General features: G+C 41.7%; 1 protein-coding gene across 1 annotated transcript in view; it reads right to left on the minus strand.

Annotated features, from left to right (window-relative positions):
• Window positions 1–18,263, minus strand: part of LOC137518597 (band 4.1-like protein 4B) — a 252,326-nt gene extending 234,063 nt beyond the window's left edge. Inside the window, exon 1 of the mRNA XM_068236670.1 lies at window positions 18,208–18,263. The gene's annotated coding sequence lies outside the window, so the exon portion shown is untranslated. The remainder of the gene's footprint in view (window positions 1–18,207) is intronic.
• Between the last annotated feature and the right edge of the window lie 221 nt (window positions 18,264–18,484).

Here is an 18,484-nt window from a genome sequence, read left to right on the forward strand (position 1 = left end):
CTGAGTTCATAATTATGTCAGATTTTACACTCAATCCTAATTTATAATAAGAAGCGCTACAAGCAGCTGGCCTTCTACCCAAACTATATTATATACCGTAAGTAAATTACAATAACATGCAAGTTATTAACATACATACATCAGTGTACCATACAAGCTTTAAATGAAGACACAAAACTACATTATATTCATCATGTTTTTCTGAGACATTGTTCTCTATAGGTGTTTGATCACCCTGCCCTATCTAGATTTATAATTTACAGTTAATCTCATAGATAATATTGAATCTACCATGTGAACAGTAGTAGACATAAGCTCACTGCATGTTCTTCATTATAGTTCCTGATAATACAGACAGATTTGACTGGGGCAACAGCAGGTTGCAGACCTTGATCGTTTGCCATTGGTTGCACCAAATCAACAGGCAAAGGAATACACTGGAGTGCAGGTACTAGCAGCATCCTGGAAGACTGGGTGTGACATGATGAAGCATAGATGGATTCCACAGTCAAGACATAACAGTTGGGTCCACGGGACACAATGGTTACATTGAACAACAGTTGTGTCTTCAAAGTCAACAGACACAATGGTCAGACGTAAACCAGGAATAAAGGTATCTGGGATCAGCACTGATATCACTAAAAGAAGCCAGAACACAACAGCAGGAGCCAGGGCCGGTTTAAGCAACAATGGGGCCCCAGGGCAAAATAAACAGATACCCCGGAACAAAAATCGGCATTAAGGGACCTTTTTTGCAGCTGGTATAGTCAGGGTGTAAAGCCCCGATCGGTCGGAGCTCCACTTCTGGGTATCCCAGCCTGCATGGGGGACAAGGGGTTAAAAAGTTTCAGGAGGGGGGACCCCACATAATTAAAAAAAAAAAATTCCCACACTCTAAACATACAAAAGAAATTTGGGAAAAAAGGAAAAAATGCCAGGGATCTTCATACAGTCATATTGCGGCTGTATAGCGATCCCTGGCCAAAGCGCTGCGGCTGCGAATGGACCCCCTGGAAACCCCGTCAGGAAATGTATTGCTCTTTTTTTTTGATACATGTAAAATTACACTACCGTTAGGTTTGCTACTAAAAGTGACATTTGCTGCATTTAAAAGTATACTTTTTCCTTCGAAACTTTAAAATCGATTTTCTCAAAAACTATAAGGTGTTTTTGAAAAATTGTTTTTTTCCTCTTATTCCCAACAATTTCCTTAACATATCCTGCAAATTTAGGGTTTCTAGCATTCAAGGTGGATTTGCTATTAACCGTTAAAGTTGGCGGGTTTTTAAATGTGTATTTTTCTTCCTTTGAAACTTTAAAATCGATTTTCTCTACAGTATAAGGTCTTTTTGAAACATTTTTTTCCTCTTGTAGCCACTGGGGGCCCCTACAGGCTCTGGGGCCCTGGGGCAATTGCCTCCTTTGTCTCTATGGTAGCGCCGGCCCTGGCAGGAGCAAAGATGAGGAGACTGAACAGAAACCTCTTTGCTCAGGCACTGAGCATTACTAAGTGATGTCACATGCATTCTGTCTGCAGAAATACACTGTGTTTGCCAGGAAAGGGTGTGGGTGCCATGCTATTGAAGATGCATTTAGGAAGAATGTGGTAATGGAGCGAATGGTAGCAGACAGACAGCCTCTCAAAAAAGAACACAGCTCCGGTATAATACAGTTAAGTGAGATTCTGGCACAACTGTCTATTCTTGGAAGTAATATGAAACCAAAAGTGGAAGGCAAAATTAATTTTCTCCTGTGTGTCTCAAACATATCCATGAAGGAAATCCGGGAAATGCTGACATTTCTACAGCACCTGGACTGGGCAGATAGGTCCAAGTTCTACACTGGGCTGATTAATCCAAGTTCTGTATCGAGCTAATTAATGTACTGAGGCTGCTGGAAGTATAAAAAGTTCATAGTTGGAGATCAGATTGTTATTTGAATAGATCATGTTCTCAGACTAGGACATGCATGTTAAGATATCAATTAGAAATATCAAGTGTTTTAGTGGAACCACAGTAGTAGCCGGGCAACTATTCTCTTTTATTGTCATCTATTTTGCCTAGTGGAGAAAATTCTTCCCATGTGCTTTACTAAAGGGCAATGGCTAAATCTCTCCAATGTGTACAGAGATAGCAATAAAGAAAGCTTTATTTGGAAAGCAGAGAAGTGTCAGGGCTGTGACCCACTACAAATCGCAAAGCTCTATCGCAACCGCTAGCTATAGTGCTTTGTAAGCAATTTTAAAAGCGATTTCCCTGCTCCCACACAACATTAGAGTGAAAATGCTCCCAAAATGCTGCATGTGCTGCGATTGCTATATCCCTGATCGCAATCGCTCCAGTGGGATCTGCTCCATCCACTTACATTGGCAAAGCATTTTTGGAAATCGCTAGGAAATCGCTATACTTGTGAAGGAACCGCTCTCTGGTATACATTATACTGAAATCATAGAGATTTCAGAGACAGGAACAAGGAGAAAATCACATTCATTAAAAACTTAGAGAGGTTCAAATCCATTCTAACCCCATCCAAGTTGGGACCTGGTCCAAGAAGCATTATAACAAAAGACTCAGAGAGCAATACAACAATCCAATTCAGTGGTGCTGTGTATACCATCTTTATTAAAAGAAAAAATGAATACAATATATATACAGGTCCTCCTCAAAAAATTAGCATATTGTGGTAAAGTTCATTATTTTCTGTAATTTACTGATAAACATTAGACTTTCATATATTTTAGATTCATTATACACAACTGAAGTAGTTCAAGCCTTTTATTGTTTTAATATTGATGATTTTGGCATACAGCTCATGAAAACCCAAAATTCCTGTCTAAAAAAATTAGCATATCATGAAAAGGTTCTCTAAACGAGCTATTAACCTAATCATCTGAATCAACAAATTAACTCAACACCTGCAAAAGATTCCTGAGGCTCTTAAAAACTCCCAGCCAGGTTCATTACTCAAAACCGCAATCATGGGTAAGACTGCCGACCTGACTGCTGTCCAGAAGGCCATCATTGACACCCTCAAGCAAGAGGGTAAGACACAGAAAGAAATTTCTGATTGAATAGGCTGTTCCCAGAGTGCTGTATCAAGGCACCTCAGTGGGAAGTCTGTGGGAAGGAAAAAGTGTGGCAGAAAACCCTGCACAACAAGAAGAGGTGACCGGACCCTGCGAAAGATTGTGGAGAAGGACCGATTCCAGACCTTGGGGGACCTGTGGAAGCAGTGGACTGAGTCTGGAGTAGAAACATCCAGAGCCACCGTGTACAGGCGTGTGCAGAAAATGGGTTACAGGTACCGCATTCCCCAGGTCAAGCTAATTTTGAACCAGAAACAGCGGCAAAAGCGCCTGACCTGGGCTACAGAGAAGCAGCACTGGACTGTTGCTCAGTGGTTCAAAGTAATTTTTTCGGATGAAAGCAACTTTTGCATGTCATTCGGAAATCAAGGTGCCAGAGTCTGGAGGAAGACTGGGGAGAGGGAAATGCCAAAATGCCTGAAGTCCAGTGTCACGTAACCACAGTCAGTGATGGTCTGGGGTGCCATGTCAGCTGCTGGTGTTGGTCCACTGTGTTTTATCAAGGGCAGGGTCAATGCAGCTAGCTATCAGGAGATTTTGGAGCACTTCATGCTTCCATCTGCTGAAAAGATTTATGGAGATGAATATTTCATTTTTCAGCCAGACCTGGCACCTGCTCACAGTGCCAAAACCACTGGTAAATGGTTTACTGACCATGGTATTACTGTGCTCAATTGGCCTGCCAACTCTCCTGACCTGAACCCCATAGAGAATCTGTAGGATATTGTGAAGAGAAAGTTGAGAGACGCAAGACCCAACACTCTGGATGAGCTTAAGGCCGCTATCGAAGCATCCTGGGCCTCCATAACACCTGAGCAGTGCCACAGGCTGATTGTCTCCATGCCACGCCGCATTGAAGCAGTCATTTCTGCAAAAGGATTCCCTACCAAGTATTGAGTGCATAACTGAACATAATTATTTGAAGGTTGACTTTTTTTTGTTTTAAAAACACTTTTCTTTTATTGGTTGGATGAAATATGCTAATTTTTGAGATAGGAATTTTGGGATTTCATGAGCTGTATGCCCAAATCATCAAAATTAAAACAATAAAAGGCTTGAACTACTTCGTTGTGTGTAATGAATCTAAAATATATGAAAGTCTAATGTTTATCAGTACATTACAGAAAATAATGAACTTTATCACAATATGCTAATTTTTTTAGAAGTACCTGCACTTTATATATATATATATATATATATATATATATATATATATATATATATATATATATATATATATATATATATATATATATACACACACACACACACACACACACACACACACACACACACATGGATTGCATAACTGTGCCTTCACTGACACCAATATGCAATTGAAATTCTTGTCATAAGTCCTGCCAGCTGAACACACATTTGGGCCTTGACCAGATTTATCCATTTCCAAGTTCCATTACACAATGATGAACAGATGGAAAATCTGGTTGAAAAATAAATTGCTCTTTAATATTTTGAAAATATTTAGCTGCATTGATGCATTAGAAAACGTCCATCTGTTTAATCTTAGCAAGGCATATATCTGTCTCGCTTGGAACACATTGCAGGAACAGAGAACATTAGAAGCCATCGTTACAAGCTTTTTTAATAAGGTTCTTCATGAAAATAAAAAGGATGTGGCTTTTATTTGGCACTTCAAAGTTCCAAAGAGCAAGCACTGGCTCCTTCGAGTTCTGAGATTTAAAAAAACATAAATTTGAGTGGATTTTTTAACTCAGGAACCCACTTTTGATTATTGAGCAAGGCATACATGGTGTAGATTTTGATAGATCATGTAAACAGTCAATATCTTCCTCATATGGGAATTGTTTACCTGGTCTCACATGTTTCAGACAACATTCCAGCAGAAGCCTTGTCTAATATCACAGCTGCAGCTGCTAGCTTTGAACTACTCGATGTAGTAAAATGCTATGAAACAGTGATGGCAATCTACTTCCATTAGCATTTATTATTCAAACAACAAACTACCGATATGTCTAATCAATAATTGTATCTGCCAAGTCTATAAGATGCTTATTAGAGGTTGTTTTTTTTTTAATTTTATTGGATCTAATAACTAATCTTTAATAAGTCCTACACTGTATAGCTTACGTGAAATTAATTGACAAAACTTCCCTGCAATAGTATTTGGCTCTGTAACATGAATTCAAGAAGTTTTGAGAGACCTCACCCTTTCAAAAGTACCTGTGTTTTTCTCGGATGAGTGTATGGAACCTTAACATTTGGATTGTAACTGTGCAGCTTTACTGCAAATATACCATGGGCTCTTCTAGTAGCATGAAGTTCAACATTTTGTTACAAATAGGAAGCAATGCAGGACATGGGAGGAAAGATTTTTTTTCCCACCTTGGGCTAAAATATGTTAACTACTAGAGTCATCCAGCTGTTTGTTTTTATCTGCCAAGCAAGATATTATTTCAGTGTAATTTGATTTGTATCTGTCAGGTAATCTTTTCTGTTCCTGCATTTGTCACATGACTGCAGAATTCTGGTAACTGTTTGTTTGTCAACATTAACATGAAACCCTGTCCCCTCAATTCCTCCAACCCACAGGACACAATTGTGATGCTACTACAGAAAAAAAGGATTGACAACCTTGTAAAAAGATATATTAAAGGCTTAGGTAAATGAGGTGATTATGAGGATAAATAATACAATGGGCACAATCTAATTCACTTTTTCACCTAAGCTTTCAACTAGGAGCTAATTCTTCATAGTGTGCTTAAAATAAATTTATAGCACTTTGTAGTTGAAAAAGTACCAAAAAGGAGGTGAAAAACTACTGTCAAAATTATTTTCTTGCTTGCTCGTGCCTTAAAAGGATATTTATAAGATGTGCAAATATCACTTAGGAGAAAACTTTGGGGAAAAAGTGAGTTGGATCGGGCCATGAGTGTATAAAATAAAATAAACAAAATGTTTCCTTGATTAAATGAAAATTTCTGTTACTTTATGAATGACCCTCGTATATTGTTCAGGTTTCAATCCTAGCATGAGCCTTTTTTTTTCTAAATTTTCTTTATGAGAGAATTGCAACCTAAACACATTCTGTGACCTTATAAGCCCTGCAACTGATCATAATTGAAGTCTATGTGGAAATTTTATGCTGGGAATACTCGGTTAGTTTTTTAGGCGATTTGATGGTTCGATAGATAATTTCCGACATGTCCAATCTCCCTTTCAATTCTTTCGCCACTCGATTTCTAATAGAAGTGAATGGAAAAAGATAAGAAAAACGAGCGGAAGATTGACTGCAGAATCAAGCGGCAAAAACGATCGAGAGCAGAAACGCACGGCAGAAACGAACCGTGTATTCCCAGTTTTAGGGGCACTATGGTGAAAAGCTGTAAAATTTAAAACATGAATGTACACACAATTTTGTGGGGCTTTCAATTTAGGGCTCTATCACACTTCCCGTGTGCATTGTTTTTATGTTAATGTGTGCATCTCTTACTCGTGTGTTAGGGCTCATTCTTGCAGGATGAAGGAGTTTGTAAGTGCATAGATTAACCGAGGAGTATGTACTGTTAATAAAATTCCCCGCAGTGAACCTAATGCATTGGTACTTTGCTGAAGGTTTGAGCCAGGGTGAGCCAGGAACATATATAAATATAGGTGTGTAGGGGAGCACCAGATTTTTTTTTGTGATAGGATTTATTTATGACCCAAACCTAATTACACAGCATGACTCCCAAATATCATATTTAGGCACATGAGTAGTCCGCTTAACATTCAAATAACACAATTTAACCGTATAATCTCAAGCAACACAAGTATGACAGCATGGACAGCATCAAAACTATTGCCAAGGTCCAATCAGGATTGCAAAAAAAAGCTGAGCCACATTGGAGAGGAGACGGGAAATTATGTCTGGTGAGCTACTACAAGTATGAACCTTCCTTGCCCATCAAAAAAACTTGCACACAAGTATGTTGGAACCTTCCCTGTGAAGTGAAAGATCAATATTATGGCCTATCAACATTTTGTTTCCCAAATCTAATAGGATTCACCTAACTTTTTCTGATCCTGACTCTTCTACTTATCTAAATTGATGGAAACAAAGATATTTAAGGTTGAAACTATTCTAGAACCAATGATGAGGGGCAACCAGATTCTGTATCTAATGAAGAGGAAATGTAATGACACTGAAGACAACTCCTGTGAACAAGTACCATCAGAACCCTGAAAACCCAGAAAACATTTTTTTCCAGTTGTCTTTTGGTGTATCAGCTGGCAATCAGCCAAGCTCTGTAACGCTGCAGAAAAACTCCTCAGTGTGAACAGGCCCTGAGATAGTTAACATGTTACAGTAATAGATAATCTTTGCATACCCCCTTGTAATTAAGCATAATGCTGTACTTGTGAGTGTAAGGCCCGGTTCACACTTGCGGTTGTTTGCCAAACGGACCGGATGACCTGACCGGATCCGGACCGGATCCGGATCGGAACCGTACGGTTCTGATCCGGATCCGATCCGGATCCGGTCAGGTTGCATCAGGTGGTAATCAGGATGCGATCCGGATCCGTTTGGCAAAATATACGTAAAAAAAAAAAAAAATGTTGGGGTCTGGGAGGTCAGCAGAAGGGGGACCTGTGGAATCAGGCCCTCTGCTGTTTAGCACTCACCTCCACCTCCGACATGCTGCCAACATCCTGCCAACACCTCCAGCTCGTGCTGCTCCACTCCAAAATGCTTGCCCATGTGTCCCCAGCCAATATCGCCGCAAAAATCCGCATAGGAAGTGGGGTAGAAGATCCGGATTTCTCAGCCAGTGTGTTGTGCGGCCTCCGGTTCCCATTTGTTTGTATTGGCCGGATGGTGCAGTCCGGCTCCGCCCCGGATACGGCTGCCGGAGGGGCCGGATGAAAAAATAGCGCATGTTGGAACGGAGGCCGGAGTCCGGATCCGGCCCGGATCCGGTCCGGCTCCGGTTCTGCAGAACGGACCCATGTGAACGGACGCATAGGCTTTAATTGCTATGCCGTGCGTCCGTTCCGTCCGTTCTGCAGGCGGTGCGGCTCCGGCACGGCGATTCCGGAGGGCCACCGCAAGTGTGAACCGGGCCTTACCATTTTTACTATTTTTGGCATAATACATAATATACTTTACACTATGGGAGACAGTTAATTGCTTCTTTATTATTATATTTTTGGTACATACTTTTTCAAGCCTTGTATAATACATCCGAGGATGTAACTGTTGCGTGAACGTTGACTTGCTTTCACTGGTCAGATTAGCGAGTGAGCTAAGCACATGTGATGATGTGAGGTGCTGAGGTAGAGATGAATAGTGAAGTAAAACTACAGAGTGTACTAAGTGCATTCTAAGAAACTTTGAGCACTTGTCTATTAGAGAAATATTATTATTGTGTATTTATATAACACTAGCTGGTCGCCCGGCGTTGCCCGGGTATGTAATTGACTAGTGTTACCTCTGCCCACTTTTTCTAATCCTAACACACAATTACTCAAGGATGACCTAGTTTGTGAGCTTTGCGGTCTTTGGCATCAATAATTGGCATTGAAATTAAATAAATCTAATTGGCTGTGGCTCCACTCCTTTGAAAATCAATAGGTGAATTTTGATTAGCTTTTGTAGGCTCCACCCACTTTTCTGAATATTAATCCCAGTCACCCAGTGACCAACTGTGCAAAGTTTAAGAAACCTGCCATTGACAGAGTAAGAAAAACAAAACTTTGCTTTCTTAAAACGGAAAGAATTTGTGATAATTCAGGTTGGAGTGAGCTTAAAATGTCTCCCAGTGCATCACTGCTGAATATATGCAAATTAACCATTGTTACCCTTAAAAGCTAAACACACCTTCAGAACTGCTGGAATGCAATGATGTGTCAGTTTGTTAATTTGTACAGAACCATAATAATCCACCATGCATACAGACTGTTTTGGATTGTTTGCTCCTCATCAGTGCAAGGCATGGATTAATTTGGCTCTATGCAGTAGGGCTTGTAACACCGAGAGGTACAGACTAACCAGCAAGCTCATGGTGACCCAGAACTCATTGGCGTGTGTAAGGGACTACAATGGTCCTAAAAGCCCCCTTACTAAGATGTTAAGAAAAACAAAAGTTTGCTTTCTAAAAACAGAAAGAATTTGCGATAATTCAGGTTGGAGTGAGCTTGAGATGTCTCCCAGTGCATCACTGCTGAATATATGCAAATTACCATTGTGCACTTAGAAGCTAAACACACCTCCAGTGTAACAGTGTAAGAATGGCTGCAGTTTACATTTTCCAGTGAAATTTGTATTTGTCTCCGCCCCCTTTTTGGTTATGGGAATAAAAAGTATCCTATTCTTTATTCCAGGTAATGTACTATGTGTGTGCCAAATTTCAGTTTACATTCTAGCAGTGAAATTTGTATTTTTCTCCACCCACTGATGTCCTAATGTTTCCCGGGTATGTATTTGGCTGCTGTTGGCTGTGGCCACTTTTTCTAACCCTAACACACAATTGTCAATAGTCAATGACCAAGTTTGTGAGATTTGTGGTCTTTGGCATGAATAATTTTCATTGAAATGAAACACATCTGATTCACTGTTTGTGGCCCCACCCCTTTTCTAAATATTTAACCCCAGTCACCCAATGATCAACTGTACCAGGTTTGAGGCTTGTGGCAGTAACAATGCAAAAATGGCAGCAATTAAATATTTGCCTTGAAAATCAATAGGTGAATTGTGATTGGTTTTTGTAGGCTCCACCCACTTTTCTGAATATTAATCCCAGTCACCCAGTGACCAACTGTGCAAAGTTTTAAAACCCTACAATTAATAGTGTAAGAATGGCTGCAGTTTACATTTTCTCAGTGAAATTTGTGTTTGTCTCTGCCTACTGATGTCCCAGCATTGCCCGATTATGTATTTGGCTGGTGTTGGCTGCGCCCACTTTTCCTAACCCTAACCCTAACACACAATTACTCAATGACCAAGTTTGTGAGCTTTGCGGTCTTTGGCATCAAAAACCTGCATTACAATGAAACAAATCAGATTGGCTGTTTGGGGCTCCACCCCCTTATATAAATTTAAACCCCAGTCACACAATGATCAACTGTTCCAGCTTTGAGGCTTGTGCCATTAACAGTGCAAGAATGGCAGCAATGAAATATTCCCCTGAAAAATCAATAGGTAATTTTTGATTGTTTTTGTAGGCTCCACCCACTTTTCTGAATATTAATCCCAGTCACCCAGGAACCACCTGTGCAAAGTTTGAGAACCCTACCATTAACAGTGTAAGAATGGCTGCTGTTTACATTTTCTCAGTAAAATGTGTATTTGTCTCCGCCCACTTATGACCCTGCGTTGCCCGCTTATGTATTTGCCTGATGTTGGCTGTGCCCACTTTCCTAACCCTAACACACAATTAATCAATTACTCAATTACCAAGTTTGTGAGCTTTGCGGTGTTAGGCAACAATAATTTGCATTGGAATGAAACAAATCTGATTGGCTATTTGTGGCTCCACCCCCTTTCTGAAATTGAACCCCAGTCACCCAATGATCAACTATACCAGGTTTGAGGCTTGTGCCATTAACAGTGCAAGAATGGCAGGTTTGAGGCTTGTGCCATTAACAGTGCAAGAATGGCAGAAATATTCCCCTTGAAAATCGACCAACTGTGCAAAGTTTGAGAACCCTACCATTAACAGTGTAAGAAATACAAAAGTTTGCTTTCTTAAAACAGAAAGAATTTGCGATAATTCAGGTTGGAGTGAGCTTGAGATGTCTCCCAGTGCATCACTGTTGAATATATGCAAATTAACTATTGTTACCCTTGAAAGATAAACACACTTCCAGAACTGCAATGATATGTCAGCTTGTTAATTTGTACAGAGCCATAATAATCCAACATGCATACAGACTGTTTTGAATTGTTTGTTCCTCATCAGTGCATGACATGGATTAATTTGGTTCTATGCAGTAGGGCTTGTAACACCGAGATATACAGACTTACCAGCAAGCTCATGGTGACCCAGAACTCATTGGAGTATGTAAGGGACTACAATGGTCCTAAAAGCCCCCTTACTAAGATGTTAAGAAAAACAAAAGTTTGCTTTCTTAAAAAAGAAAGAATGTGTGATAATTCAGGTTGGAGTGAGCTTGAGATGTCTCCCAGTGCAGCACTGCTGAATATATGCAAATTAACCATTCTACCCTTAGAAGCTAAACACACCTCCAGTGTAACAGTGTAAGAATGGCTGCAGTTTACATTTTCAAGTGAAATTTGTATTTGTCTCTTTTTGGTTATGAGAATAAAAAGTATCCTATACCTTATTCCAGGTAATGTACTATGGCCTCAATTCACTAAGATCATGCTAGAGATAATAAGGCAAGAGAAAACTTACCTCCACACGTGAGAGAGTTATCTTACCTCTTCATTCCTTAAGTTACCTCTCCTGTAGTTAATTTACCTCCTCTGTAGTTATTTTCACATGCAGCTAATTAACAGCCTGTCTTTAACTCTGGAGTTATTTTAAGGATTGGAGAGTTAATTTAAAGACAGAAGAGTTAACTTTAGGCTTGCCTGAGGTAAAACGTTTCCTGAATACTACATGCCTTATCACCATGGTAACAACTCTAGAAGAGTTATTAAAGACAGGAGATAAGTTTAGTGAATTGAGGCCAATGTGTGTGCCAAATTTCATTCAAATCCGTTCAGCCGTTTTTGCGTGATCGAGTAACAAACATCCAAACATCCGAACTTTCCCATTTATTATATTAGTAGGATTGACATCTTCCATGGGGCTTTACAGAGTATACTGTATAGTCATATTGCAAACTGTCCCTCAGTGGAGCTCACAATCTACTGTATTCCCTACTACTGCCATAGTCTAATGTCCTTATCGTAGGCTAATGACAATTTTAGGGGGGACCAATTAACATATCTGTATGTTTTTAGGATTTGGGAGAAAATGGAGTACCTGGAGAAATCCCATTCAAACATAGGGATAAAATATCATCTCCAAGTTAGTTTTTCAAGCCAGACCCTAGGATCCTAGTAATGCAAGAGCGCTATCCACTATGTCACTGTACTATGAAGCCACCAGTGAAACATACAGGAGTACAATTGCCTGGTATCTAAAATTAGAACTAAATGGAGAGTAAGAGGCTTATTGATTCAAAAAGAGTATGTAGCTAAGTAAAATGGGCTTAAAGGAATACTTCAGATCATAAGTTAATGTTAATGTTAATATCAGATGTTTGTGAAATAACCTAAAAGATGTGCAGATTAACCACTGTGCTGTATTGATGTGCAACCTGCTAATTACCACTTAGAATTAACATAGGACAAGAACTATATCTTGGTTTTTGTGATGTTTTGTATTGATCTAACTTTTGATCCATAAGCTGATTTTTTTGTTGTTATCTAGTAAAAGGGGGGGGGGGGGGGGGGTTAAGAAGAGGAACTGTGATACAGCTGTTCATAACAAATAAGTCTGATAAAATTGATAATTTCATACATCTATTTCTAGAACGGACATGCACATGCGACAAGCAGGGCGTTTGAGCTATGATTTAAGACATTCCTCCCAAAAGTCTTTGATGTTTTTGAATTTTTCCATTAGCAAAGATTCACAGCGGGCCCCATTGACTTTAACGGCAGGCGGACTTTAGAGCATATTTGCAGCCAAAATCTCTTTTTAAAAAAAGTGTAAAAAAAAAGTCCGGGCAGTGGCATGGCAGAGGGGGATTAATGGCAACATTTTCCCTTCGAAAATATGTATTTTATGCAGAGGCATTTTTAATGTTTAAACTCGAAAAATTGCATTTCGCTTCCAGATTTTTCAAATTATGATCTTTAGAATGACAGGTGTGTTTACCTGCCTAAGAGTATAGTGTGCGGGTGAGGGGGTTATCTTCAGGAATTAGGTAGGTAGTGTGTGGGGGGGGGAGGGGAGGCGGGGTAGAGGTTTAGGTATCAGGGAGGTAGTGTGTGTGTGTGTGTGTGTGTGTGTGTGTGTGTGTGGGGGGGGGGTTAGGTATTAAGGTGGCAGTGTGTGCGGGGAGGGTGGTTAAATTTAGACATTAGGCAGGTAGTGTGTGCAGGAAGGACAACTTTAGGCATTAGACAAGTAGAGTATGCGGGAGTGGGGGGGTTGTTAATTTTGGGCATTAGGCATGTAGTGTGTGCATGGGGGGGTTAACAGGCTATTATTGCGAAAAAAGTAGGCAGCTAAAATCTAACAGAACCAACAGGTTTTGGGCCAGTCCATCTCTTCATGGGGGATCTCATGGTTTTCTTTGTTTTCAACAGCATTTTCTGAACAGCAGTTGCAAAGTCTAAGGCTCAGTCCACACTAGATGTGGTTGCAGAATGCAATCTGCAGTCCGGGCTCCGGATTTCTAAACCAAAACGTAAACGGCTGGAAAACTGATCCATGCTGCCCTTTTTGCAGCACGTTTCCAGTCTGTTTACGTTTTTACAAATGGATCTGTGGGTGGGGATTGGGCCGCCATGCTGGAGGGGGTAGCAGCCAGGAAGAGGGGCAGCGGGCACAGTGGCGGAAAAGGGGTTCGGACCCCCCTCCCTTACCTGGGTCCCCCATCAGTGCTCCCCCTCCAGCTAGCTAGCGAGCGGCAAACTCACTCACTTCCTTGCATTTCCCCGCTCGCCGCGTCACTTCCTGCAATGACGCCCTTTGTACTTCAGTGGGCGGCATTGCAGGAAGTCACTTGGCGAGCGGTGGAATAAGGAAGTGAGTGAGTTCCCTGCTCACCGCTCGCTATATGCTTGATTTAAAGAAAACTAGCTGGAGGGGGAGCATGGAAAGGGGGACCAAGGTGAGGGAGGGGGGTTCAACCCCCCTCCCCGCCACTGTGCCCACTGCCCCCCTCTCTGGCTGCTTCCCCCTCCGGCCTACCTGGGGACACCTATGCTTTGAGGGCAGGAGCAGGCAGTAGGCAACCTGGATCTCCCTCCATTTCTGTGTCTGTGTAGGGGAGATCCGTTTTTACATTGCCTGCCACTACCCCTCCGTGCATCCGGGCTGCGTGAAGTCCCTCTATTCAGCATTTCAGGCTGGATACCCCGGATCGCCCAAGGATCCGTTTTTTAATTGGTTGAAGACGGCTGCTATTTTTAACATTGGTGTCCGTGGCTCTGGTTTTGGTCTGGGCACGAAAACGGAGCCAGGGATAAGTTTTTACAACAAGTGTGAACCGGCCCTTGCTGACAAAATAGTGTGCGAGTAGGGAGGCTGGCTGGTATCTTACTATGTTGGCAGTTAATCTGCTGTTCAGGACATGCTGTTGAAAACAAAGAAAACCCTGAGAATCCCCTATGTGGATGGAGATGGACTGGCCCAAAACCTGTCGGTTCTGTCAGATTTTATCTGCCTACTTTTTTCGCCATAGTGGTCCTTTAAAGGGAACCAGAGAGGATCAAGTATACATACCTGGGGACGCGGCCAATTCTCCGCATCACAGGGGGCTCCCTCCATACAGTTACGCGTGTGGCTGCCTACTGCGCAGCCGCATGCGTACGGGTATGGAGGGAGCCCCTGTGATGCAGACAATTGGCCGCGTCCGCTGGAAGTGACGGGCCCGGTACCAGCGGATGGCGGCGTGGGAGCGATCCAGGCTTATGGGGCTGGAAGAAGCCCCAGGTATGTATAAAATCTTTTTCTATTTTAAAAATGCATTCCTCTCTGGTTCCCTTTAAGGTTAGGTGTTGGGTGGGAGGGTTCTGTGTAAGAGTAGGGTGAGGTTTGGCCATAGTAAAATATTGGTATTTAATATAGATATTTTACACTTTTATAGCAAAATATTGGTATTTAATACCAATATTTTTCTATCAGCATTACTGGGCACCCAAATTTCCAGGCGCCTTTATTTTCTGTTTGCGTCAGGACCTTGGTTCTGATATTACACTGTGGGAGGGGTTTCACCACACATATCAGCCATACAGAGTCAGACCCCTCTGATGATCTATTGGAGAAAAGGTAAAGATTTCTCAAGGAGAAAGGGTATAAGCTACGGATTGGGATGAAGTTCAAACCCTGCTTGCTGACAATACAGTACATGCATCTCCTGCCTCCTGCATGGTAAACAAAACAAAATATACACAGCAGCACATGGTGAAAAATTGTGCAGGGAAAAGTGGGGCTTTTCATAAGAAGCGTCTGAATTACACAGATGAAACAAGCATGTGGCTAATCCAGTCAGACCTCAGTCAGAAACATCTGATCTTCAGGGTCTATAGCTAAAAGTGAGGCAGAGGATCAGCAGGAAAGTCAGGGAATTTGCATTGTTTAAACAACAATTGAAGTGAGAAGCATAGCCGGCCTTTGACCTGAGCGACCGGAGCGGTCGCTCAGGGCACCCACTTCCATGGGGGCACTCATAGCTGGCTAATTATACTGAGGGCACCTATACCTGACTTCCTGTACTGGGGGCACCTACAGCTGGCTACCTATACTGAGGGAGGGCACCTACTCCTGGCTACCTATACTGAGGGCACCAACCCCTGGCTACCTATGGCGGAGACCTACAACTGACTTCCTATACTGGGGGCACCTATGCTTGGCTACCTACCTATACTGAGTCTGGGGCATTTTTTTTGGGGGGGGGGGGGGGTGCGCACAGCGGCTATAACTCGTGGTGAAAATTTTCAGCGCTGTGCTATCATTCCAAATGAGGGGAGGAGGGGCTAACTGTCCCACTGATTGTTTTTATTAATATTCCTAAAAGGTTCTAGCATTCATTTTTAAGTTTATTCAGGATAATGCACTCTTTCCATCCATTTTGTGGTTATTAATAGTGTTTTTCTATTATACATATGTGATGTGTCACGGACATCTGAGCATTTGGCTTGATGTGTCACGACTTCATAAAGGTTGGAAACCACTGTCCTAGGAGGTAACTCAGAAAAAAAACGGTGAATTGCATATGGGCCTGTGTGTGCATACGTGTGTGCGCAAAGAGGGTGGAAAGGAGGGGGGGGCACAAAAATCAGGTTTTGCTCAGGGCGCTGTGAAACCTAAGGCCGGCCCTGGTGAGAAGAATATGGAGGCTGCCATATTTATTTCCTATTAAATAATACCAGTTGCCTGGCAGTCCTGCTGATCTATTTGGATGCAGAAGTGTCTGTATCAGATCAGACAATAATGTCAGAAACACCTGATCTGCTGCATGCTTGTTCGGGGGCTATGGCTAAAACTATTAGAAGCAGAGGATCAGCAGACCTACTAGGCAAATGGTATAGTTTAAAAGGAAATACATGTCAGCCTCCATATCCTTCTTAGTTCAGGTGTGCTATAAGGCTGATAATCCCCATGAGGAGATAGACTGGTTCAAAATGTGTCAGATCTGTCAGAAGTTTACTGCTTTGTATAAGAGCAACAGCAACACTGGCAAAAAAGTAATTAATAGTGCAATTATAGTGCAATTTAGGCCTTGTTCACATTATAAATCGCCAGCACTATCATAAGCGCTAAACGATTTATAGGGTTTGGTTTTTTTTGTGAAGCGATTTTTTTTTCACTTCCTGACATCAGTCAGGAAGTGAACTCTTTGACCCGGAAATACAATGTATTTATTCATTGGGAAATCACAATTCAAAGCGATTTTTCAAGAGCTTTGCAATTTCCCTATTCTTTTTATTGAATTGCAGACGCTCAGAAAATTGTACAGGAGCCGCGCTTGTGATTGGATAGAAAGTTCATCGCTTATGTGAGAACACTCACATAAGCTAACATTGCCCTTTTTAAAATTGCCAGCACTAAAAAATCGCTCTTAGTGTGAACAAGCCCTGACTCAGGGAGAAATGTGCATCCTATATGTACTGTATGTGTTTACAAGTGTTTTAAATCTTACAAATGATTGCAATAGTGCTCCTTTAAATGGATCTAGTTTATTGCATAGTTTTGTTCACAAAAGTCCATTGTGAAGGAACCTACTACACTTCAGTTCAGCCAATTAATGAAGGGCATTTATCTGCTCCGAGTCAGCAATGGAATGGAGTGACAGAGACTCGTTGGGCTCTGCTGACACATAAATAAACTGGCCCTAAGGGAGCCTGCTGCAGGAAAGCGGTAGGAACACTTCTTCAAACACAGCTTTTCTATTATTCCCACATTTTTATTATGACTCCAGGTCTGGTTTAGTTGTGACTCAGAAGCACACGATACTGGAAATCTCAAGAAAATATATTAAAAAATGTCAAAAGTAGTTCAAATATAAACTTTTTTTAAGTTAAATTAAATAAGTTATTATTGCATTGATCTGAATGGGAAAATAGTATTCACCAGTTTATTTTTATCACAATGATTTTGTCTGTTCTGACAGGGAATAAGAAACTAACACCTTAATTATATCCAGTCTTATCTTTCCCCAGCATCTGAATAATAAAATGCTCCCTCCATTCACTACGGTGGTTACCAAGGTGACAGAGTAATTTTTAAAGGTAACCTGAAGCGAGAGGGATAAGGAGGCTGCCATATTTAGTTCCTTTTAAACAATACCAGTTGCCCGGCTGTCCTGCTGATCCTCTGCCTCTGATATCTTTAGCCATAGCTCTCGAACAATCATGCAGCTCAGAGGTTCCTAACACGATTAGCCACATGCTTGATTCAGGTGCGTGTGATTCAGACATTTATGCAGGCAAATAGATCAGCAGGACTGCCAGGCAACTGGTATTGCTTAAAGGGATACTAAAGTCAGGGGGAAAAAAATGAGTTCAACTCCCCTAGGGCTTCCCTCAGCCCCCTGCAGCTGATTAGTGCCCTAGCAGCCCCGCTCCGATGCTCCTGGACCCGCCGGCAGCGACTTCCGGTTTCGCCATCACTGGCCGACAGGCGTGAGTGATTCTTCGCGTTCCCAGCCACAATAGCACCCCCTATACTGCTATTGCGGCCTTCTTGCCGCAATAGCAGCATAGGAGGTGCTATTGTGGCTGGGAGCATCGGAGCGGGGCTGCGAGGGCACCGATCAGCTGCAGGGGGCTGAGGGAAGCCCCAGGTGAGTTAAACTAATTTTTTTCCCCTGACTTAAAGAGAACCTGTACTGAGTAAAATATTTAAAACAAACACATGAGGTAACTTCAAATGCACATTGCATAGTTACCTTGCCATCAGTTCCTCTCAGAAGCTCACCTTTTTCTTCTGACAATGATCCCTTCCAGTTCTGACAATATTTTGTCAGATCTGAAATATATCAGTTGCTGTCAGTAAAATATCAGTTGCTGTCAGTTATAGCTGAGAGGAAAACTGATGTACCAGGTAATGTCCATGTTTCCCTATGGCTCAAGTGGGCGATGTTACAGTTTAACTGTGTGCTGACCAGAAAGCTGTTATGGGTAATGGCCATTTTCAAAATGGAGGACGGAAAATTCCCTTGATCACAGTGAACAAACAGGACGCGGGACAGGAG

This window comes from Hyperolius riggenbachi, chromosome 5, assembly GCF_040937935.1.
Source record: "Hyperolius riggenbachi isolate aHypRig1 chromosome 5, aHypRig1.pri, whole genome shotgun sequence".
Lineage (NCBI taxonomy): Eukaryota > Metazoa > Chordata > Amphibia > Anura > Hyperoliidae > Hyperolius > Hyperolius riggenbachi.